At 34.6% G+C, this 24,625-nt stretch overlaps 1 pseudogene; it reads right to left on the reverse strand.

The window, feature by feature from the left end:
- Positions 1-24,625, reverse strand: part of LOC123783334 (elongation factor 1-alpha 1-like) — a 52,336-nt pseudogene that overhangs the window by 20,078 nt on the left and 7,633 nt on the right.

Below are 24,625 nucleotides of genomic sequence, written 5' to 3' on the forward strand. Positions count from 1 at the left end.
TTAAATATTATTTATTTTTTTTTTTTCTGGAAAGTAGGGGCAGGAGGGTTGGAAGACCGGTTTTATTTATTTTAAACACAAAAGTGTGTTTTAATTAAAAAAAAACTTATAACTGTACAATTGATCTGGAGAGAGGATATATTATTGCCACGGAGAGGGGAAAGACAAGACAGGGACAGGTGTCAACCGTGACTATACTCTGGGCACGTTACACAGCTATCCAGAGGAACCCCGTGGTCAGGCCGATCTCCACCATTTTCTTGTAAGCACAAAATTCTCAGAATGCCACTATGGTGGCATTTTGGTGGTCTTCCACATTTTGAATTTGGCAAAGAAAACTATCATTTCAATACAGGAGATCTGAAATCTTAGCCACCCGCACTTTGAGATGTGTCTCGTATTACAGAACGGTTGCTCATTCTAACTACCAAAAAACCAAAATGGAACTGTTACAATATTCTATCTGTTCTAGTCCTCTGTTTTCATATTCTATGTAATTTTTACCTGTTTAAAATTGTGTGATTTAAAGAGAAAAGTTAAAAATAGCTTTCGGTTTAGTGGTAGTTTTGCAAAGTGTAATCATTACAAATTACTTATGGTTATAGGAAACGAAAGATATGTGACATTTTGATTTATAAAGCATATTGGCATTGACTATGATGTTTAAGTACCTGTGGTAATATTATTGTGATTGCTTCTGTTAAACTTTATGCGAATGAGGACATCATTGTCATTGTGTATAATTAGTAGTTAAGGTTTAGGACAAAATTTCAGTGATACAAATTTAGAATAAATTGGCTTTAGATTATGGGATAAACAAAATACACAAAATATTGCCCTACTAGTTCATTTACTGTATAGCTGCAGCTCAAGGAAAAATTTTACTAAGTATGAAATATTTTGTGAATCGATTTTAAAGTCTCATAAAATTTTAGAACTGTCAGGGAATTTACATATGACGTGACACAAATGTTTAACTGAAGACATGAGATGAGTTTTAGTGACAACCAAGTGTTAGTGACAAGCGAGTGTCAGGGTTGCGTTATCATTTGTTATGTTTTCATTTCACTTATCTAAAAATATATACATGGAACACTGTTCTAGGTCCCTGGGACGGAGGAATGAATTAGGCAAAGCCCAGCTCCTGACCTCAAAAATCATACGTTACTGAGGAAGTCAGTCATTAAACCAATATTTACATAGCTAATTTAATTTGCTATTTAATTGTGATTAATGATCCAAAGCAACAGGGTGCTATGAAAGTACTTAGCAGTAAAACACGCCTTATCTTAAATCTGCTTCTGTGTGTGTGTGTATGAAGAAAATTTATTTAAAAATATAGACCCTTCCTGTAAGTCCTCTCCCTTTCAAATTACAGTTGGATAGAAAATTGGATACTTTAAACTCTAATTTAAGTGTTGAAAATAAGTGGTAAATCAAACAAAATACTATCATAAACTATACCAGAGTGGCAGAGATGGGGGTGAGGTGGAGGGCTGGGAGGGTGAAATGGAAACTTCAGACCATCTCCAAGTCACTCTTCAAATTAGTCAGTATTTGGATATCTCCCTCTGTAACATGTTACTTAAATAGATTCTTGAACTACGTGAACGTTCAGCCACTTCCTGAAAGCAAGAGGGAGGACATCGTTTATGCTCTTATGATACCTGAATTTCTTCTGTACGATTTTCATAGCGAATAATTTCTCGAAGAAAGCAATAGCAGTGAAAACTGTCATACATTTTATGCTGAGTGCTACGATTGAAGGAATTCTGTGTGTTGATAGCTGTGTTGAAGATATAAGCCATCTAAAAGACCCAAGATACAGTTAAGCTCTTGATTAAATTAAATCCCCTCATTGAAATTTTTGGTATTGCAGATACTGTGATGTTAGATCTAGTGATCAGTACCTAAGATTTTAGGGAGATTTTCTTGCTTAAGATTATTTCCTAATTCTCAGTTAAGAGATTTCCTTTAAGCATACAAGTCTGAACCCCGGCTAAGGATGTGTGTGATATGTGTGTGTACTGGGGGAGAAAGGGGAAGGATATAAAAGTTTGTGTAAGTATGTGTAAAATACATCAATCTCCTGTACTGTGATAAGCAATTTTCATACGACCCCAATTCATTTACCCTTCTTCACAACTGAGAAAACTAAAATCAAAGGGTACCAAGCCAGTAAATGACAGAGCTGGAATTCCACACCACATTCTTCTGGTTTCAAAATCTTTACACATTCATATTATTAGAGCCTAGGTTATTTCAATAGTTATTGAAGATTGTAGTTATATTTATGTATAACTTAACAGAATTTACCAGTTCCAAATAATTTGTGACTTGTCCCTCCTGAGTGTTTGAATTTGTTTGTCACTAATGCCTTAGTTTTCAATATAAGCTGTCTCTAGATGGAAAATGATTTTACAGGCTTCAGTTGTGATCCCTCCAAAGCATGGGAAGAATCAGAACATTTAAGTGACTATATTGGAAACATTTTCAATATTTGATGCCCCCTACTTCTTGTCTTTTGACAATACAAATGTATCAAATGGCATTCTTACATTTAACATAGTTTCTCTACAAACAAACAACCCCTATTTCCCCCCGTCCCCCCCAAAAAAAACCAAAAACCCAGTAAACTATTGAGGGGGAAAACAGTTCTTAATTCATGTCAGTTACATTTCATAAATAACCTGACGACTCTTTAGAGCTTCTAAGTTATTTAGGACTTCACAGAAAACTCTAATATCTGATTTTTAAAAGGATCTCAGTGATCAGAATTTCAGGGGTTGATTATGTGTACTTTTGGTGTGTGAAAGTCCAGGAAGTATACACTAAATGCGTGTACTTTTCTATACTTAACAGGTCAATTCACATGTTTAAAAGGTCATTTATTTGCTCTAAAGAAGAATAAATCTTAGGGCTATTCCCAGTAAAATTGTGCCTTTTCCTTTTTTACATTACATGCTTTATAACCTAAGAAACTAATGTACTTGGAAATCTTTTTTTACCATAACTGATGAATTAAGTTACCTGAAAAATATTTTGAAGTGCACAAAAAAGAGTCTATGTTCCCCAATAGTAATTATCATTCACATTCTTTTGAATATGGATTAAACATAAAAGTGTATATATTTTAATTTATATGAACTACTTATACCTATAAAAATTAAATCTGGAAAGGCTCCTCCATGTTATTGTATATAGTCTCTTTCAGGTAGATCCCAGGTTTTGATAATCTTTAGTACAAGGACTGTGTACTATACTGCTATATACCAGAGGCTTTATTAAATAGATACAATATTTAGTGCTGATTTTACCTCCCATAACAGAAAGAATATAGAAAAAGATCCTTGCAGCTCATTTCAATAAGTATGTATATATTTTTTGCTTGCATTCATCACTTTGAATCACAGGAAATATTTGGTATAGGATGACTAAGATTCTGACCACTTAGGGAACATTGCAGATTTAGGCGTAAAACATAAACATTCCAGAGATTCTAGTTTATCTTGGCTGCATCTTTTTCTTCTGTTCTTTAACTGTGTTTTTAGTCAAGTTTTGTCTTGATGAAGATTGTATTCACGAGAAAGTAAATTTTAGTAGGAAAAAAAATTAGTATCTTCTGTGTATATTTTTTAATATAAAGAATAGCTTGCATAAATTAGTAGTAGGTTTTCTTCCTGGAAAGAAGAAGAATTGATTTGAAACAAATGATAAACGAAACAATGCATCTCAATTCAGTATTTGGGATCTTTATTTATCGTTACGCATCCCTTGGCAATGGAAGAGAAATTGTCCAAATCATTGAGATTTTAGTATGTTAGTATGTCATTTTGTAGGGAAAGAGAAGCAGATCCCAAATTGAAAAATCGCTATTATTTAAAACAGCTAGATGCTTGTGACCGAAATATAGAATGTTCACGTATGACCAGAAGCTGAAGAGGAAGTTAGAATGTGCCAGCCACCCCCATGTGCGTGCATCAGCGTCATTTCTGAGCCAGAATTAGAAAACCAGGAGCTATAGTTAAAGGAAGAGCCGCGGAATTTATAGCCACTAACATCTAAATTGTGATTTTCTTTTATTAATTTAATTCATTGTTTATCTCTGATGCATATGCAAGAGTTCCTGAAATCTTTCAGACCCCTGTGGTTTAATATAAATCTCAAAATATTAAAAGCATCTTGTAGAAAATTAGAAAGCAGATGAGACACTTCAGGACTCGAGATAATTTTAGATGTGCACATTTTAAAGCAACTTCAACGCAATTACCCTCTGCTTGCTCTTAAAAAAACAAAAAAACGCTCACCTCTTTAATTTGTTTTGTTCTATGACAATTGCTTTTACAACTGGTGTGTAAAATAATCATTGGCTTGAAAAAACGGTCAGCAGAGAGGCTTGAGACCTTATAGAATATTGGAAATATCAAAGGTCACATTCGTCAGGGATATTCATCACACCAAATGATACATTGCAACAGACGTTGTTCATATAATGATACAAGGCAGTAAATAGAGAGTTATCAGGTTGCATTTCACTTTACCTTTTCTCATCCCCATGTCATGTGTTACTTTTGCATTTATAAATTCCAGTCTTTCAAGTTAATGACTGCAGGTGGCATAATTGTTCCAAAGGTATTATAAGAAACAGCTTTGTTTGAATCTCTGACACATCAGATATTTTGTGCAAACAGCAAAAAAGAATATCACCTGTTTTATTTTCAGTGGGCTTGTATTCCTTAAAATGTACAGGAAAGGATCTTGCTGAGCTTTCCAAATCACCACTAACATCGTTGAAAAGATGTTCATGTGAGGTTGAAGTATCAGGGAATTTCGAGGCAGGGGACCTGGCCCGACATCCTGCTTCTGCCGCTTACCTGCCATATGAGTTTTGGCGATCTAAAAACCTTGATTTTCTCAAAAATGAGGGTGATAATGTGTGTCTTTGAGAGTTGTTATAAAGATCAGAGAAATTGTTACTTTCAGTGCCTGGCAGAAACTGTATTTGCGGATGCTGTTGTCATTACTATAAACATCATCTAAATATTCAAATAAAAAACTCACTACTGTAAGTCCTTTAAGAAGTATAATTAGAAATCAAATCATTTTGGTTAAATAAGGAACAATTTTGCAAAAACGTGTGAGTTCTAGACATTCAAATTTGGCTCAAAAGCATTTAAGAAAGTATGTGTAGTATTTTTTATTTGGATGTATGTGACATATTTCTAGTTTAAAAACAACAAAATTGTCTCTAACCACATGCAATCGTTACTAAACTTTACTAACTACATGTTCAATTCACTTAATTAAAAACTGTTGGATGGCTTAGCCTTTAACGTTCTTTGACTTTTTCATTCTTTTAAAGTTTAGTTTTTATTTGGAAACATACTTTAAAATTCAGGTAGATGGTAGTTTCAATTATTTTAACATTAATAGGAATGATTCTCAATACCTACATTATTTCCTGTTTTGTATTTTATAATTGATAAAGGGGAAATCAATATTTTCTAATGCATTAAACCATCTTGTTCAAAAATACAATTGTCTTTTCTTGAAAAAGCACTTAGCTCTGTTTTTAAATAACAAAACTCTGGATCTTGACTGAGTTTTAATTGAAATAATATATCTTATTTAAAGATACCTGGGTATCTTTAGGTGCATTCAGAAAAGAAAAATAGAGTGGATGATATTTGAAATATGACTATAATTTAATAATAACAGTTTTATGCTTTGATGCAGACTAGTCCGATTAAAACAAAGATTGAATTGCAAGGAAAGTATTGCAACAAGTTCATTTTGCAACAGCAATATTCTAGGTCCTGTGTTAATAAGAACGCTTTACTTTATGATAACGTAAGATAAGGGAAAATAAAATAATGTATATAAATTACTGTAAAAATTTAGAAAATGAAAATTGTCATGTTTAAAAAAGTTTGGGGACAAACTGGGAAAGTTTGTGTTTTAGTTTTTTTTCTTTCATTAAAACAAAGTAAGTAGGTTTTTCCTGATAATGGTATGAGGCAGTCATACAATAATTCACGAAATAAGTAATTTGTTTTTTTGCATTGAGATGATTACATTATCCACTACGATTTATCTCAGGACATTTTCCAATTCCAAGGTGGCTTGGGGCTCAGACCATAAGCAGAAAGTGAGATATCAGGGAATCCTAAGGAACTCACAAATCTAGGAGGAAAAAAATTTCCACGAAAAAGAAAGTCAACTGGCAAATCCTTCTCTAGTTTGTTTCTTAATGTTTTACCTTCTCTACCAGCAATTATGAGGAGTTCCAGTCGCTCCACATCCTCACTATAATTTGATTTATTTCCAAAATTTAGCTATTTCAAGGGGAATACAGTAATATTTCATCATGGTTTTAATTGTATTTCCTAAGAATGTGGAATATTTTTATGTGTGTTCTTATTTGTTATCAGTATCGCCTCTTTATTAAAATGTTCACGTTTCCTCACAGTTTTTTAATCTGACTTGAGTTTTTTACTATTGTGTTTTGAGAGCTGTTTGTATAGTCTTAATATGAGACTTTCGTTGGATAGTTAATTCCACCAGAGTCTGTATTTGTCTTTTCATTATCTCAGTGCCTTTTACAGAGCGATGTTTTCAATTTTGGTAAAGTCCAACTTACCAACTTTAAAGGAACATGTTTTTGGAGTCATGCTAGAAAATTATTTACTGATCATGAAGATTTCCTCCTATGTTTTCTTCTAAGAGTTTTATAGATTTTTATTGTACATTTATTTATATGCACGAATCATTATGAACTAATTTTGTAAAAAATATCAAGTCTTGGTTATGGTTCCTATTTTTCACATGTGGCTGTCCGTTATCCCAACATTACTTGTTGAAAAGGTGTTGGAGAGATATGCCAGTGACATTATTGCTATCAATTTTAATCACATCTTTTTCCAGCCTTCTGGTTACTGATTATCAATCTCTCTTTCTCTCTCTCTTTCACAGACACACACACACACACACACACACACACACACACACACACACACACGATGTCTGAGGGAGGGTTTGGATAGACATAAACGTTGAACTTAGAATTAAGAAGAAAGATAGTAAAATAAATAAATAAATTAAATAAATTAAATAAATAAATAAAAAGAAGAAAAATAGTGAAGGGGAGCCTGGGTGGCTCAGTCAGTTCAGTGTCTGCCTTTGGGTCAGGTCATGATCCTGGGGTCCTAGGATCGAGCCCCATATTGGGCTCTCTGCTTAGGGGGGAGTCTGCTTCTCCCTATCACCCTTCCTCTGTGCTCTCTCTCACTCTCTCAAATAAATAAATAAAATCTTAGAAAAGAAGAAGAAGGATAGTGGATTGGTGAGAATTGTGGCTGGTATTTACTTATGAACTGGAAAAACTGAAAAATGGTTTCAAGGGCATAAATGACCTCGAAAATTGAAATCTGTAACAGGTAACCATGAGACATTTAAATATATAAGCTTTACTTATTTTTGTTCAGGTAATAATGCATGCAATGTCTGTATGTTTCTACACATAAATAAGTATTCTTTTATCTGTACACAAGTGGTAAAATGAATATGCATGCAACATATTTATACATACTATTATCTTGTTTGAGGGTTATTAGAACACACACACACGTACATATATATCCTGGAAGATATTCTTAAAATTCATCTGTAAATTGATAGAGTGTACTTCCATGTCTTATATAACTGTTCCTATTAAAAAGGGATTTCTTTAAGGAGATGCATATGCAAAATCTTAAAGTTCAATTGAAGGAGCATTACAAAATAAACATGATGATAATGTGGCATGAGAGGTTCTTTAAGCCCATAATGATTCCATGCTATTGAAAACCAGGAAGGTCATTATGTACATTTTGGCAAAGACATGGGTATTGTACATGAACGAACAAAGTGAAACCTACTGGTTGAAAGTAGTCCAAGGAGACCAAGAACGTGGATGGAATCCACCCTTTTCCCATGATTGCAGTTCAAATTTGATTACAGTTTATTACTGTCAGCCTCAATGCAAGAGAAAGTTTTGGTCTCACTGTTATCTGGCATAACTATTTCAAGTCTGTCCTTTCCATTGATTTGCTGAGTTTGGTTTGTTGTTATGAATTCTGTAGAGGATTTTATATCTGGGAAGTAAAGAGCATCAGGACATATGTAGCATTTCATATACTAATCTTAACACATTACAGCAGTCTAAATTTTAACATGGGCCTTTTGAATAAATCCTGAGAATTTTTTTGAACGCCCCAGATCTAAGCCTGATGAATAACAGAGAGAGAACTTCAATTTCATCTTCGTACTATTAACATTAGAAGCTAAAATACCATAGCAATGGAGAGTTGCTACTTATAACACAGTCTTTTAATAATGATCTAAACTACACATATAAATGATTATAAGTGTAGACCCTGGAGGCAGGCTTAGCGGATATGTTTCCTTCTCCAGGAAGTCACTTCTGGAAGCCTTTGTCCTGGGGGATCCTCGATCTCCCACAACCCTTTTAACCTTTAGTATTGAATGCATGTCTACCTGTCTGCATTTCTTCCTTGATGGAAGGCAAGACCACAGAGATGCTATATCTTAGCTACCTTTGCATACAAAGCAACTAGTACAGTATCTGGCTTGTGGTGGCTCTTCGATGAAAGTTGTTAATGAATGGAAGGGCGAGTGGATGAAGAAGTAAATGGTGTGACATTGCATTTATAAAGTTTTCAGGAATTTCACACTATAGCAGAAAATAGAGATTTTATTAGTGGTGCACTAGCTCTCTTATGAATCCATAAACACTTGCATTCTGAAAAATGGGTTATTTGATCTCCCAAAATATTTTTGTGAATATCATCAGTTGTTTGCTTCTCTATAACCAATCATACCAGGACACAGTGGCCTAAAGCAACTGCCATTTCATAATCATGTGGGTCAGCATGTTGTGCTGGACTCCGTTGGCCTGTAATGCTGCTGTCTTCTGGGTCCTTCAAGAAGCCCAGTAACTCAGCAGCTCAAATGAGGCTGCGTGTTCTAAAATGGCTTCATACATGTGTGTGGCAGTTGGGACTGGCTATTGGCTAGACTACAAGTTTATAGTAGGCCAACCTAGGCATATTTACTTGACAGGAGAAGAATTTCCAGGAGCAATTGAGGACTACTCCCACACTGTGAGTGCCCGTCAAATTTCTGCTTGTGTCTGATTTGCTAATGTCCTATTGGCCAAATTTAGTCCTAGGGCCAAGTCCAGAGTCAGTGTCAGAAGGCTATGAACACCGGACATCGTGATTCATGGTGGGGGCATTGCTGTACAATCTAATATATGAAGTACATTGTATCAGTAAATTGATCATCATAGACACAACATGGTGCTCAGCCTAGACTATATCTGGCAGTGAAATCATGGCTCATTCACAATAGGTTCTATTCAGGAATAAAAGAAGAAGAAGAAGAAGAACAACAACAACAACAACAACAGCAACAACAAGGTGAAAAACCTTCCAATTATTCCCAGGTATTGGACCAGGACTTTTAGAAAGCCATAATGAACCATATTTTTTACTGGAAATATAATTGGATGCCTAATTGGAATACTTTTCAATTCAGCTAGATTTTTTAATGTACTTATGCAACATAACCTAATTATCAGGCAATCCCTGACTTATGTATATTTCATCAATTTGTTCATTACTTATGTGTAGTCAACCCAAGATGCATAACTGCTGGAACTCCTCTAAATGTATTATCTCCCCTAAGGACTTCTATTCATGCCAGGAAATCTTTCTCCTCCCACTCTTCCCACAGATTCGTTTAGGTAAACCCCAATAATTCTTTATGTCAGCTTTCTCCTGAGAAATCATCCACCAAACAAGAGCAGCGTCCCCTCTTATTAACACTTAGAGCATCCAGAGCCTTCCTTATGACACCACTTTAGCAATACATAACTTCGTCAAGAGGGTATATGTTCTCTCTCTACTTCAAAGCATGCTCTTTGAAAGAAAACCCATATCTTGCTTACATTATACCTCCAGTGTCTAAGGTAGGTGTTCGATAAGTATTTATCTATTGCAAACATATATTAATAATTGAGATAAATCTTGTATCTATGAATGCAATGCTGTGAATTGTTGTACCCTCAGAGCCTAATGCAAGCAGTGCTTACCATAAGTGTTCAGTAAACATTTATTAAACTAAATTTAACTATTATGGATTTGATAGGCTTTTGGTCTCGTGTAATAACCTAACTACCACATCCAGCATTGTTCCTAGAGGGAAAATATGTTCTGAGTTCTACAAATCTTCTAGCAAATGAACTTTTGGAACTCAATCTGTTTGTAAGTTAGAGGACTGCCTGCTATGCGAAAATACATATGATAATTGCTTAGCAAGTCAGTTTTTCAGATGTTCCATTTTATGACTGAATAATCTAGATTACTGTGAATCACTTCCTCTGTTGTTACTATTTGCCTTGGACGGGGTATGAAACATATTTTAGAACATAACCTGGGAGTTGAAGAGAGTATGGAGTATAGGTTATTTTAAGAAAAATATCTTTATAATAGAATGATGTTACTTAAGAATATATTGATTCTACATGTAAAAGTGTCATGATTTACAAAGTGCTGCGCAGATGTAAGAGAATTGTTACTTTGTAAAGTTGAGCTCTCTTTACACTTGAGGCCATAATCTGTCTAGTGAAGGCCATTTATCCTATTCGTTAGACTCTCAGTCTAACATGTGACTTCTCATCCAAATTCACTTATTATTCTTAGTTATCATGAATCACAGTTTTGTTTCTTTTGGAGTACCTAGATAGTCTTCCTGAAATTCTTCACCTTCTTTCTTTTCTTGTTTATTCCTGGTAGGAGTTAAACTCCTGAGATGGAAGATAGGGGATAATATATTGTTCTAGTGTCAGAGAAGCCACATTGTTGAAGAAGTCCATTGACTCTCAGACCCTTTGCTGAGTGTAGTTTGGCTATCATAGTCACTGGCTCTCCTAGAAGGTGTGACAGGCCTCTTCCAGCTTCAATGACTGACGATCTTGAATCTTGCCTTCATTTACTGAAAAAACGTTATTGTAGTCATAGCTCCCTCAACCCAAACCTCACTTTTGCCCTACCTCCTTGTCTTGTCAGGATTGCTTCCATCTTACGTAGACCACTAAACTTGTGATCAGTTTTTATTTATCATGCCAAAGTATGCAAAATCTGCATGCAAAATACCAGCTATTGCTATCCTACAGAGAGATCTTGGATGGAGAGTAGGTCACCCTATTTCATAGTCTTCTCTTGCAGTTCAGAAGGAGAAGCAAGACTGAAGCTTCACTACTAATTTTTTCCTGATGCTCATTATTTTTTTTTTAAAGATTCATTTACTTATAAGGGGGGAGGGGCAGAGGAAGAAGGAGAGAGAAACTCGAAGCCGACTCTGTGCTCAGCACAGAGACCGACACGGGGCTTGATTTCATAACCCTGAGATCACAACCCTGAGATCACGACCTGAACAGAAACCAAGAGTGGACACCTAACTCATTATGCCACCGAGGCGCCCCACCTAATGCCCATTCTAATGGAGTTTTATACTATCTTGTCTAGATCTACTCGTATATGCAAATATTTGGGCTGCAGTGCCAGAAAATGCGAGTTTCTACGACTATACTCACCCTACTCTTGTAAAACATTTCCAGTTTCCCTATCTCTACATTATAAAAATAAACAAATAAATGAAAGTCTAATTAAATCAATATTAAAGATAATATGAAATGCTAAAATATAGTCAATTTATCATAAAAATCTTGATATCAAAACTAGACAAAGACATTGTAAGAAAAATAATCTCAGACCAATATCCCTCATAAACATAGAAAAGGTAAAAATTTCAGTTTGCTAAAATTTGCCAAATATGCTAGTGAAATCCATTTACATATGATTTCACCTATATATGAAACAATTAACAAACCATGGATAAGAATGGTTTATGCAAGAAATGCAGGGATATAATGTTTGAAAATCAATCAGTATAATTCACCAAATGAACAGAATAAAGGGGAAAATAATACAATCATCTCGATGCAAAAAACCCCCGCCACATTTGAACTATTCCACGTCCATTCATAATAAAAACTTTCAGCAAACTAGAAATGTAAGAAAGTCCCTCAATCTAGTAAAGGCTACCTATGAAAAAAAAACAAAAAACCACAAATTAAAAACAAAAACTTGAGCTGATATCATTGAATACATTCTTAAAATCTGGAACAAGGCATGGATACCAACTCTCACCACTTCTATTCTACAATGTAGTAGATGTCCTGCCGATTTCAAGTTGTCAGGAAAACCATATAAATGGCATGCAGTTTGGTAAACAAGAAATAAAACATTCTTTATTTGTAGGCTACATGAGCAGGCATAGAAAGTCCCAAGAAATCTACAAAAACCTCCTAAAGCATGTACATAATAGCTACTGCAACAAAAACAAATTTTGTAAAGTAACTAAATAGAAGGTTGAAAACAATCATCTATTGCATTTCTATATACTATCAAATAACAATTGGAAATTACATTATTCTTTTGTAAATTACATTATTAAACTATACAAAATAACATTAAAAATGAAACATTTAATAATAAATTTAATCTTTGCAGTAGACTTATATGGTTATTAGTATTTTGATCACTGGATAAAGAGAAGAAAACTGAGGCATAAAATGGAAATTCTCATACAATGTTTCATCATGTTAGGAGTTTTATTCACTCAATTTCCCACAGATAATACAGGAAGAAACAAGAAGTGAAATCAAGTTAAAGAATTATCAATTAAATATAATATTTAGAATAAGCTTACTTTTTAAATTCTGCACTCTAGAACTGTATCAGTAAAAATGAAATAAACCTTGAGCAACCAATGGTATATTTCACACTGAGATTTTGCTTAATGTAAGATTTCCTTTGACTAAATAAATCAGTACCAGCCTAAGGAGGCTAATTTTAAATTTCTGAGGATTGTTCTTGATTTAATTATTCTTGTTAGTATTTCTGGCAATAATGTGTGTGTGTGTGTGTGTGTGTGTGTGTGTGTGTAAATGCTTGAAATATACATACATTCAGTTCTATTATATGTACTCACAGTGAGTTCCCTGCTTTAAGTGATTTTTAAATGTTATAAATTCATTTTTACTCAATCTTTTAAATTAGATTTATTAACATTTTATTTTATATTTTGCCTTACAAAAGGCAGATTTTACAATTATATTCTAAATGTGATTGTTTATTAAATTGTAGCCCCAAAATGATATATCAAGAGATTACCAATATATTTTGCAGAAGTTTTACATATTACACTGCACAGACTTCATATAAGATTGCCAATAATGTAAAACCATGTCTAAGTAATAAAATTAAGTCATTATTAGTAGGTACACTTGACTTAAGATGGAAGATGTGTTAATGGCTGTTAAATGAGCTATAGTGTACAAAGATTTATATTATGAAAGGTGTTTAAATGATTTCAGGGATAAATATTACAACTAACATAATCCTGGACCTCTGATTTGTAATGCTGCTATTTTTCAAGATAACTTTATATAGCGGTAGAACTAATTCTTAAAGGAATTTTCCTTTGTGGGTGGAAAAAAATGACTTGTTAGTAAATAAATAAAAGAGGATACTCAACAACGGATTAGAGCTGCCATCTTCTAAATGAAAATCTACTTTATATTTCAAAATAGTATACGGATATATGCTGAGACAATAGGAATTAGTCCCCCCCCATTGAGTTCATTACACTTTGAATCTTTTTGAAAATGCAATTAAAATCTACTTTCCAATTTGGATAAATTCTAGTAACAATAGAGATTTAATTAGATTTATAATTGTACTGTAACTGTATATTTGTATTTTTTAAATTATTTTAATGTTAGAGTTTAAAATCACAGCAAGCTATTACTTAACACGAATTGAGCCAAAACAATGTAAAACTATTTACCAATGTCTTCAGCTTGGCATTTCCTACATTATTCCCTTCTTGCACTCTTTGCCCTTTGCATTGTCATGTTATTCATGGATCAGAGACGTTTCACCAGGTTGTGCTCTCTTACAGTTGCACTGTATAGCAGAAAACAAGGTGGCATCCATATCCCAGTTTTGCTTCTTACCAGCTGTTTCTTTCAGAGCAATTTAATTTTCTAATCGAGAAATGGGCATATTAGTACCCATGGGAGGACAACATTATCCAAGTTTCTTCTACCAAAATCTCTAGTGGTTTTGTAAGCCTTGTGTTCTCTTTCTTCAGTGGGCAGGACATTACATTTTGAGTTTGGGATTTATCCCAAGTGCAGACCAAATGTGGATGCAATGTTTCCAGTTCCTGGCTTCCTTACTTTTCCGAACATACAGGATTTTACTGAAAAGTAAATAAACAAATAAATATTTTTTTGAAAGAGGAGGGAGATTCTATTGCAGATAAAAATGATTGTAAAAATTGATAACATATGTTTTGGAAAAAGTACACATATACACAATGTTACATATATGGTCACAGGTGGCTCAGTTGGTTAAGTGTGGACCTATGATCTCAGGATCATGATCTCGGGGTCTGGAGATCCAGTCCTGCATAGACTCCACACTCAGTGGGGAGTTTGCTTGAGCTCTCTCCCTCTGCCATTCCCCACCACTCATGCACTCTCTCTCTCTCTAAAAGCAAAACGAAAAAGGGTCGCAGACCTCACAGAGTCCTTGTCATAATTGTTGCGGAGTCTCAATATCGCCTTGTAAGCATACTCCATAATGTGGTTCTCCTTATATTCTAAAGGAGCAACTGAAACCCCATTGGTCATCTGCTCTTCTCTTTTAGTACTAAATTTATCAAACTTCGTAAGTCTTTCTGACCCTTTCTCACTCTCTGTGAGAAATGTAGGAACCTAGTCACTTAGATAATTTGCCTTTCTAAACTAGGCATGGTGTATCTTGGAAATTTGTTCACATTTCATAAATTCTTTATAATGTTTTAATAAAGTGATGGAGAAATTGTCTTTTCTTTTGCCTGTAAAATAATAGGTCTTAAATCAGTGTTAGTCACTACAGCCCTCATTGTTGCTGTTTCTTCCTTTATTATTGCAGTTATTATTATTATTATTATTATTATTATTATTATTATTATTATGTTCAGCCAAGACATTTTCTCGTTTTATTGCTTACATTTTTATTTGGTAAGTTTACTACCATCCTTCATTGTGACAGTTAAAATACCCTGCGGTGATATGTATTCTCACTTAAATATTTACATTTCTAAAGATCCTAGAACATCAACCCATGGAGCTGGGGAAAGAAAAGACAGTTTTTTTTTCAGCTCATCATCTGTACGATTTCTTTAGAAACAAATTTCCTTAATTTAAGAACACCCTTTAAGCTAAATAAGAAAATGTTTTACGTTTTTTCTAAACAGAGTAAGCCACACTTTTTTCTTTACCGTGCATGTTCCTTTCCGAGTTAGTTGGAAAGGCATTTATACTCCTCAGAAGCTATATACGGAAACTTCATGTGTATTGAGGCGATGCTGAAAGTAAGTAAGATCATTTCAATGAACGAAGTTGACAATAGAATGTATCATCTCATCCAAATCATGCTGGATTTGAGATGCTATTTTCCTTAACGTTTTATTCTGGAGAAATCAATGCTAAACTTCCACGTAAAAAAAATTCACAGCAAATATGTGTGTTTTGGATGGAATGATACAAAGGCTGGAGCAAACTTTTAGAGACGGGAATTACAAAACTAGTGTAGATGCACTGAAGCAAGTGAAAAACTTCAAATTGGGGGCGTTAAAAACTAAATCTATGTCAGGAAGACATTCTATACCACGCTCAGAGAAAATGACAAATCTACCATTTCTGGGTAAAAGTACCAGTGTAATTGAGGGCAACTACTTAATGTAGAAGGACCAGGAAACGTGCTAGGGGTGTTGTTCTCCCAGCATAGATGCCACTAACCGAGCTTATTTTTTTCTAATTTTTTAATTTTTTCGGCTTGGAAGACAGTAGCTCTGATCACAGTTTTCTCTAAACAACAACTGATCGTTCTAATGTGTCTGGATAGTTTTCTCAGTACATTACAAAATCATTTGAAAATATATGTTGGGCCTTATGGTTTTTACAGTAGCAAAATGCCAAGTACTTTCAAATGAGGAAGAGAAAAACAGTGATTTATTTCTAACTTCTTGTTTTAACCATCAGTAACTGCAGCATCAGGGTTCATTAAACAATAGCTGGTTTTCTACAAATTCGGTGAAAATAATTTGAACTTTCTGTAATACTTTGTTTTGTTATACTGCACATTGGTTTCTACGAATAACTGAAAGAGACAAGCTAAAACAAAATCTAGGATAACGGTAAATAAAGCAATTTGTTTCACAGTTCACTTAGATGGTGGAAATTCATACCAGAATGCATTCTAGAAACTCATCAAAAATAAGCATATTCAAGCTTGGTAATTTCAATGTGGCATATTTTCATTTTAATAGATTTTTATTAAATTCATAAAAGTTAATGGACTAGGGATTAAGTCATTATGAACTCTGTCCCAATTGTCTATTATTAATAGCATTGCACTAGTGGTGCTATTGTTAAATACTTTCATTCTAAATGCCTTCTCTTAGCCAATCATGATTTTTCATCTCAGAGTTACTATTCCAACAATTCTTCCAGATGATTATGTTTCTTGTTTTGAGTCCTCAAGTTTTCAGGAATGTCAAAGCTTTGATGTTCATATTATATATTATATATGTAAGTATATGATGTAAATAACGCAAAAAAATAAAAAACATGTGAAGCTTCATTTTGTCCTTATAGGTTAGAAAAACTTTACTGACCATATTACTAACTCTATTACACAAAATTAGGGGATGATCTCTTTAAAATGAGGACCTAAATTAATCTTCACAAAATATGTTTTGTCTAGGCTCTCTTCTTTACAAATCAATAAAATAAAAATGTAGTTTTAGTTTAAGGAAAATTAAAAATTAAGTTAGTATTCAAGGTGTCCTCTAGTTTGGAGACCCACACTTTTCACTTATTAACCACATGTGGTCAACGTTATCCCAGCTGCATCGTGCTCTGGGATACACATGGATTGCTGATGGGATTTTTCTTCCAATGAAGCATACCTAGTAGGCAGCTCATCTGTTCAAACACAGCGTACCAATGATACAATCCAATCAATTAATTTATTTTATGGCTCCCAGATTTTTTATTTTGCATTGTGTACTCTTGTGGAGAGAATGCTTTTTCTTAGACAGCTTTAATGGAATTGAGATGGTTCAAGGAGGAAGTTCATTATGTGAAAGTAATTCGTGGTTGGGCTGTGTACACATCCCTGCTGCTTGAATCTAAACTACTGCACTTATTTGTTCACAAGTGGAACTTTTTGCTGAGTTTGATAGGGATAGCTGCTTTAATGGTTTAAAGACATCTAAGTGTATATGTGTTTTAAAGTAATACTTGACATAAGCGATGTAACATCTAGAAAGCATGCTTTTGGAATCCTAATACAGTTGGGAGACCTGATTTGGTGCCCACATAGATTTTCTTCCACTCCAAGAACTCAAAAGAATGAGCCCCGAGGCAACTTACTTAACTCTAGACTTTGAGAGTTCAAGTCCTCTCGGCAAGATTAACTTTGTCCTTCTGGGCAGAGGCATTATAATAGCATCTTTTATTATGGAATCACATAACACTTTGTGACATACCATTCATCAAATAATAAAATAGGAACCACATTTGTAGTATAATCTTAACTGTGCATATAGAGCTTTTGTATTAGTCTACAGTATGTCCTGAAGCTAAATTTGATTACAATTCCTCTAGCAAGATGTTTAAACTAAGTTGAATTATGTAGAGTTGTACTTATGGCTTAAATGGCACTCTCCTGTGTAATGTAAATAAAGTAGCCACTGGAGTGTATAACTATATGCATACAAGAAAGAATAACAGCAGATTATTTGGTACCCAAAGGTTTAATGTATCTTTTTCTGGGAAATCCTTGATGCATTTAGAAAGTTTTCATTGTCATATCAAGAATAAGTATTATCTAAACCAATCTTGCGATTTTAAACTGAAAATAAGGCCGTGCATTTTTAGTCCATATACAGTTCAGATTTCTCCATCCCGTGACCCTTAAAGAAAGCATTGTAGATGGGAGAACAAATTAAAAGTAGTATAAATGTATTCTGTAAGCAAAATGCATAAAGGACTCATTATGCTGAAAAGGTAGTGGATTAAAATATAAATAGGTCTTAAAAGAATGTATACAAATTTATGACTAATAGATACATGATGCATTCTTAATGGAAAGTTAGGGATGGTGAGGGGCTCAGATAAAATGTAGAGACTGTCTTTCTATGATCTACCCCTAGATTCCTATTCTGGACTAGTTATAACATTTCATACAACTTTTTTTTTCTTAAAAATAATTGATCATATTAACTTACGAAATTTAAATTGAAGTGACAGAAATCAGAAACAAAATTCTTTGGCTTTCTGCCCTCTATCACCTCGATTCGGACATCAGAAAGCTTCTCTAGATAATTAAAGTTAAAAACAGACAGATTATGCAGTAACTTTGGGAAACGACCAAAATCACAGTGAGAGATTTTAATACTAGTACATCAGTAGCTTTAGATGACACAATTTCAGGAAATCCATTTTTATATATAGAACATATATTGTATTAGGCAGAAATTTAAATAATGGTTAATCCATAACTAATATGCATCTGCTACAAAAACTCTAAATATTTGATATAAACCTTCCCTAATATCTATAACATTAAAGGCAATAAATCAGACCCCAAAATATTAAATTCATTTAGATACTTTAAACATTCGTCAAAATAATTCACAGGTTAAAGAGACAAGCTTGGGAGCAATATAAGAGAGAAATTTATGATCTTAACTAAGTTTATTTATAAAACAAATTTTCCATATACATGGCTTCTCAAGAATCCAGGAAAAGAAGTAGCAAACCAAGCCAAAGGTAGTAAAGTAAAATATATATGTTTATATATATTTTAAAATTAATGTTAATTTTAAAATGAAAAAAAATCAAATATAAACATAACTTTTTTTGGAAAAGGCAAAATAGAATTGAAAGTATAGGCAAGATATTTATATATTTATATTGGTTTACATAAATTTATGTACGTATTTTTTCCATTTAAAGCAAAATATACTTTTGAAATTAATAACACAAAGACAGTTGCTTTGAAACATATTTAATTAGAGGTAGAACATAATATATATAGATAGAGAAAGAATGAGACAGAATTCTGGGGGTGTCGAGTAGCCACCTTGCATTTTGTCTTCTCTCTGTACATTTTAGTCCAAGCTAAAGGCTTGGACTAAACAGGCATTGTGTCTGTTAAAATAATTTTATCAAGAACATTATGTGTCTCCCATTTATTTAAGTCCACTCCATTAGAGCAAAGCCACACTCATGTATCTTTTCCAGAGAATCTTCTGTCTTCGGTCCTGCTGATGTGCCTGGAAGACACCACTCTGAAGGTGTGCAAAGGTCCCACGTCCTCATTTCCATTTACTTAACATTTCTTACCTCAGCTGGTCTCCCTCTTACATATTTCCATAAGCAGCAAGAACAAAGGGTGACCGTCTTCAATACTTGTCTAAGCAATCTCCTCAGGTAGGTGACCAAGTTACCACCCACGAGTTCAGCTCTATGGAACTGCAGGAGCCAACTGCTCTAAGCATTCTGCCACTTCATCACGAGGTCCCTCTGGCTCCAGTTTGTAAGAACATGCCCCTCATTGCCTTCTGAGCCCTCACCTACTGCATCTTTCCTTAAAAGACTTTATGTATTTACTTATTGAGACAGCGTGAGCACAGGGGAAGGAACAGAGGGAGAGGGACAAGCAGGCTGTGCACTGGGGACGGAGCCAGATCAAGGGCTCATCTCACGACCCTGAGATCATGACCTGAACCGAAATCGAAAGTCGACTGCTTAACCGGCTGAGCCACCCGCACAACCCAACTGTATCTTTAATCTGCAGATTTCCCCTAACGATATGCTCAAGGCAATTTAGGCTTTCTCTATCATGCTCCTCAAAATTCTTCCAGTCTTTAGCCACTCACAGTTCAAACAGCGCTTCCACCTTTGTAGATGTTTTGGGCAGAAGCCCTCTACTTCGGGGACCGGTACCGGCATTTGTTTTCTAGGGCTGTGTAACGAGGTGCCACACATTCAGCAGCTTCAACCAATACATATTTATTTTCCCACGGTTTCTGTGGGTCAGGAGTGGAGGTGTGGCTTAATCAGGTTATTGGCTTTGGGGTTTCACCAGACTGCAATAAAGATGTCAGCTGGGATGTGTTTTTAGCTGGAGGGTCAACTGAAGAGGAGTCAATTTGGAAGCTCACTTAAGCTGCTGGCAGAATTCATTTTCAGGTTACAAGATTGAGAGCTTCAGTTTTAGGCTGGCTGTCCACCGGGTGCATCTAAGATTTTAGAGGTCAGCACAGTATTGTACTGTGTGGTCCTTTCTTAGTTCAAACTTGGCAGCTTGCTTCTTCAAGGACAGCGAAACAGTGAGAGTCTTCTAGAAGACAAAACCTTACATGATGTAACACAATCGTGGGAATGAAATCCTATCAGTTTTGCCATATCCTATTGGCTAGAAACAAGTTACAGCTCCCACCTACACTCAAGGGGAGGGTACTACACCAATGCACGAACACTGAGAAGGGGTCTTGTGTTACCACAGAGTTTGTCATCCACACAGACCTTTGACAGATACATTTTTATCAACAGAATAGTCAGTATCATTCATATGCAAATCCATATATAGGCTCATATATTTTAACCAAGCGGACTTTCAAGGATTTGGAGTAATATGCTAAACTTTTCCAATATATAGAACTGTGTCATAATTTTACTATATTTTCTCAGGTTTTACTTTACATTGTAATGCTATTCTATTAGGTGTGCATGGACTCAAAAGAGATTTATCTTTATCATAGATCATAAATTTGATAAATATTCCCTTAATCATTTAATGCTCTTGTCGCTGAATTCAAACTTGTCTAATATTAATGATAGAAATCCACTTTTGTTTTCCTCTCTTTTAACTTCTCCTCCCTTTCTAGACATCAATCTGAGATATTCAAACTCACAAGGTCTCTATTAGACACGATCATATGAAATTTTAAAATCTTTGTTAGGTATTTCTGAAGAGCATGTCTGTCTTAGACGTGTTATGATAAAGCATCAACAATGAAAGACATAAATTAACATTACCAAAGCAGGAACTATTATTTAACCTCTTAGTGTCATCTATTACATAAATATATTTTCTCAATATAAAACATCCTTTCATTCCTGTATTGAATATTTATAGTTACAGTAAAATGATGTTTAGTCTTAAATTTCTTGGGACTGTTTTGTTGCAAGAAACAAAAAGCTTTTCCTTTTAGTTTAGGCAAATAAAATGGGACTATAATAAAAATGATACTGTCTATCTCATAAAGGTCAAAAATAGTAATGCAGCTGGATCATGAAGAGAAATGGGAATGGAAACTAAAAAGACATCAGGGAGTCAATCAAAGATGTTACTTCTTGTTTTTCTTCTGAATACACATTTATTTTTTCATTAGATTTTAGGTCAATCTATACCCTGATTCACATGGCAGAATATGAATTTTGAAAAATACTCCAACTTTTTTTAGATCAAAGCACACGACAGGACTAAAAATGTTAATCAGATAAACTCCAAATTTCCAAAGAAAAGGATCTGATCAGTCTAGTTCCCTTGTAGTGAAATCAATTCAGGCTAAAATTTTAGTCAATTTTGGTAATTCATTTCCATTAAAATTATACATTTCATCAACTTCTAAGAATGTGTATATTATTACAGTTACTCATAAGATCATTCAATGCCTCTATATTGTTTTGTTTTCTCAAATATCACTGAAAACAAACTTTTCCCCTTCCTTTGTGAGGACATTTTTCCAAAGTTTTTGTTTGTTTGTTTTGGGCTTTTTTTTTCAGCTGAGAAAGAGAAAAGCAGCCCCCAACATCTCTGAGCTAGCCAAGTATTATCAGCTAGGCCTTGGTAGTGACATGAGCTGGTATAACACTCACTGGTAGGTCTAGGTGCTCTCCTGTTAAGCATAAACAATTTCATAAAGCATAAACATCGGAAAAAAAAAACCACTCTGTGACCATGATGAATCAAGACAAAGACAAAGCAAAGCAATAATCACGACTGAACATAAGGAAACCAGACCAGTGTCCAAGACACAAAATGATTAAACTATATTTATCCTGATGAATATGAGTGACTGCTGGATCTTTACTAATCACAGCTTTAACTTTGTGCTTCCAATAGATAAAATTTGTTAAAATAAGAAAGTACGGAATTACATGTGCACCTTGGAGATGTTGTGCATTCAGTTCCAGATCACCGCAGTATAGTGAGTATCACAACAAAGTGAGTCAAATGAATTTTTTGGTGCATATGAAAGCTAACATTATACCGTAGTCTATTAAGGGTACCATAGCATTATGTCTAAAAAATGTACATTCCTTAATTTTAAAATGCTTTATTGCTAAGAAATGCAAACCATCATCTGAGCTCTCAGTGAGTCATAATCATTTTGCTAATGGAAGGTCTTGCCTCAGTGTTGATGGCTGTTGACTGGTCAGGGTGAAGGCTGCTTAAGTTTGGGGTGGCTGTGGCAATTTCTTAAAGTGCAACAATAATAAAGTTTGCTGCATCAATTTGCTCTTCCTTTCACAAATGATTAATTTATAGTATGTGATGCCATTTGAGCATTTTACCCACATTTTCTTTCTTTCAGTATTGGAGTCAATCCTCTCAAACCCTGCCACTGCTTTATCAACTGAGTTGATGTAATATTCTAAATCCTTTGTTGTCATTTCAACAATCTTCACAGCATCTTTGCCATGAAAAGATTCCATCTCAAGAAACCATGATCTTTGCTCATCCATAAGAAGCAATGTTACAGTTTTATCATGAGATTGCAAGTCAGATCCATCAGAGAAATCATTATCTATGGCAACTATAACCTTATGAGGTTTATTTCTTAAATTATAAGACTTGAAAGTCAAAATTACTCTTTGATCGATGGGCTGCAGAATGGATGCTGCCCATTAACACCTTAATATCGGACATCTCCATCAGAGCTCTTGGACGACCAGATTCATTATCAATGAGCAATAGTACTTCGAAAGGAATTTTTTTTTTTCTTTTCTGAGCAGGTCTCAACAATGGGCTTGAACTATTTAATAAACCACGTTGTAAACAGATGTGCTGTCATCCAGTTTGTTGTTCCACTTATAGAGCACAGGCAGAGTAGACTCAGCACAATTCTTAGGGCCCTAGGATTTTCAGAATGATAAATGAGCATTGTCTTCAACTTGAAGTCACCAGCTCCATTCACCCCTAGCAAGAGAGTCAGCCTGTCCTTTGAAGCTTTGACATCAAGCACTGACTTCTCCTCTTTAGCTATGGAAGTTCTAGATGGCATCTTCTTCCAATATAATATTGTTTTGTCTACATTGAAAGATCTGTTGTTCACTGTGGCCACCTTTATTAATTATCTTAGGTAGAGCTTTTGGATAACTCGCTAAAGCTTCTATATCAGTTTCAATGTCAGAAAAAGTTGAAATAGTGTGAGAATTACCAAAATGTGACACAGAGACACCAAGTGAGTAAATGATGTTGGAAAGACTTGTCAATGCAAGGTGGCTATAAACCTTCAACTTGTAAAAATGCAGTATCTGCAAAGCACAATAACGTGAAACACAAGAAGACAGGGTATGCCTGTCCTCCAGCTTTCTGAGGGCATCTAAAGTCCCACTTCTTTAAATCTCTTCTCCCCCATGAAAATCACCTAAAATAAGTCTAAATCCTTTTATAAGTTTTTTTTTTAAAGGTTTTATTTATTTATTTGACAGAGGTAGAGACAGCCAGCGAGAGAGGGAACACAAGCAGGGGGAGTGGGAGAGGAAGAAGCAGGCTCATAGCGGAGGAGCCTGATGTGGGGCTCGATCCCATAACGCGGGGATCACGCCCTGAGCCAAAGGCAGACGCTTAACCTCTGTGCCACCCAGGTGTCCCTATAAGTTTTTTTTAAACCTTGTTATAGAGATGTCCTGTGGTGCATTTTCCCTTAATACAACAATTAAGAAACACCACAATTACTGATATGTTTCTGGTGACATTTGGCTGGATGGTAATTATAGAATCAGCCCCTCAGTTAAGTATTTCCAGTCCAAAGACCATGAGATGTCAGAAGAGACAGAGCATTAGATTATATTAGAATCATAATGGCCTGTGTTCCAGTCAAGGAAACAGTCAAAAAAACTAAGAGGGAGCCCATGGAATGGGAGAAGATATTTGCAAATGACACTACAGATAAAAGACTTGTATCTAAGATCTACAAAGAACTTCCCAAACTCAATACACGTGAAACAAATAACCAAATCAATAAATGGGCAGAAGATATGAACAGACATTTTTCCAATGAAGACATACAAATGGCTAACAGACACATGAAAAAATGTTCAAAATCATTAGCCATCAGGGAAATTCAAATCAAAATCACCTTG

This window comes from Ursus americanus, chromosome 1, assembly GCF_024610735.1.
Source record: "Ursus americanus isolate L20-20 chromosome 1, mUrsAme1.1.p, whole genome shotgun sequence".
Classification (NCBI taxonomy): Eukaryota; Metazoa; Chordata; class Mammalia; order Carnivora; family Ursidae; genus Ursus; species Ursus americanus.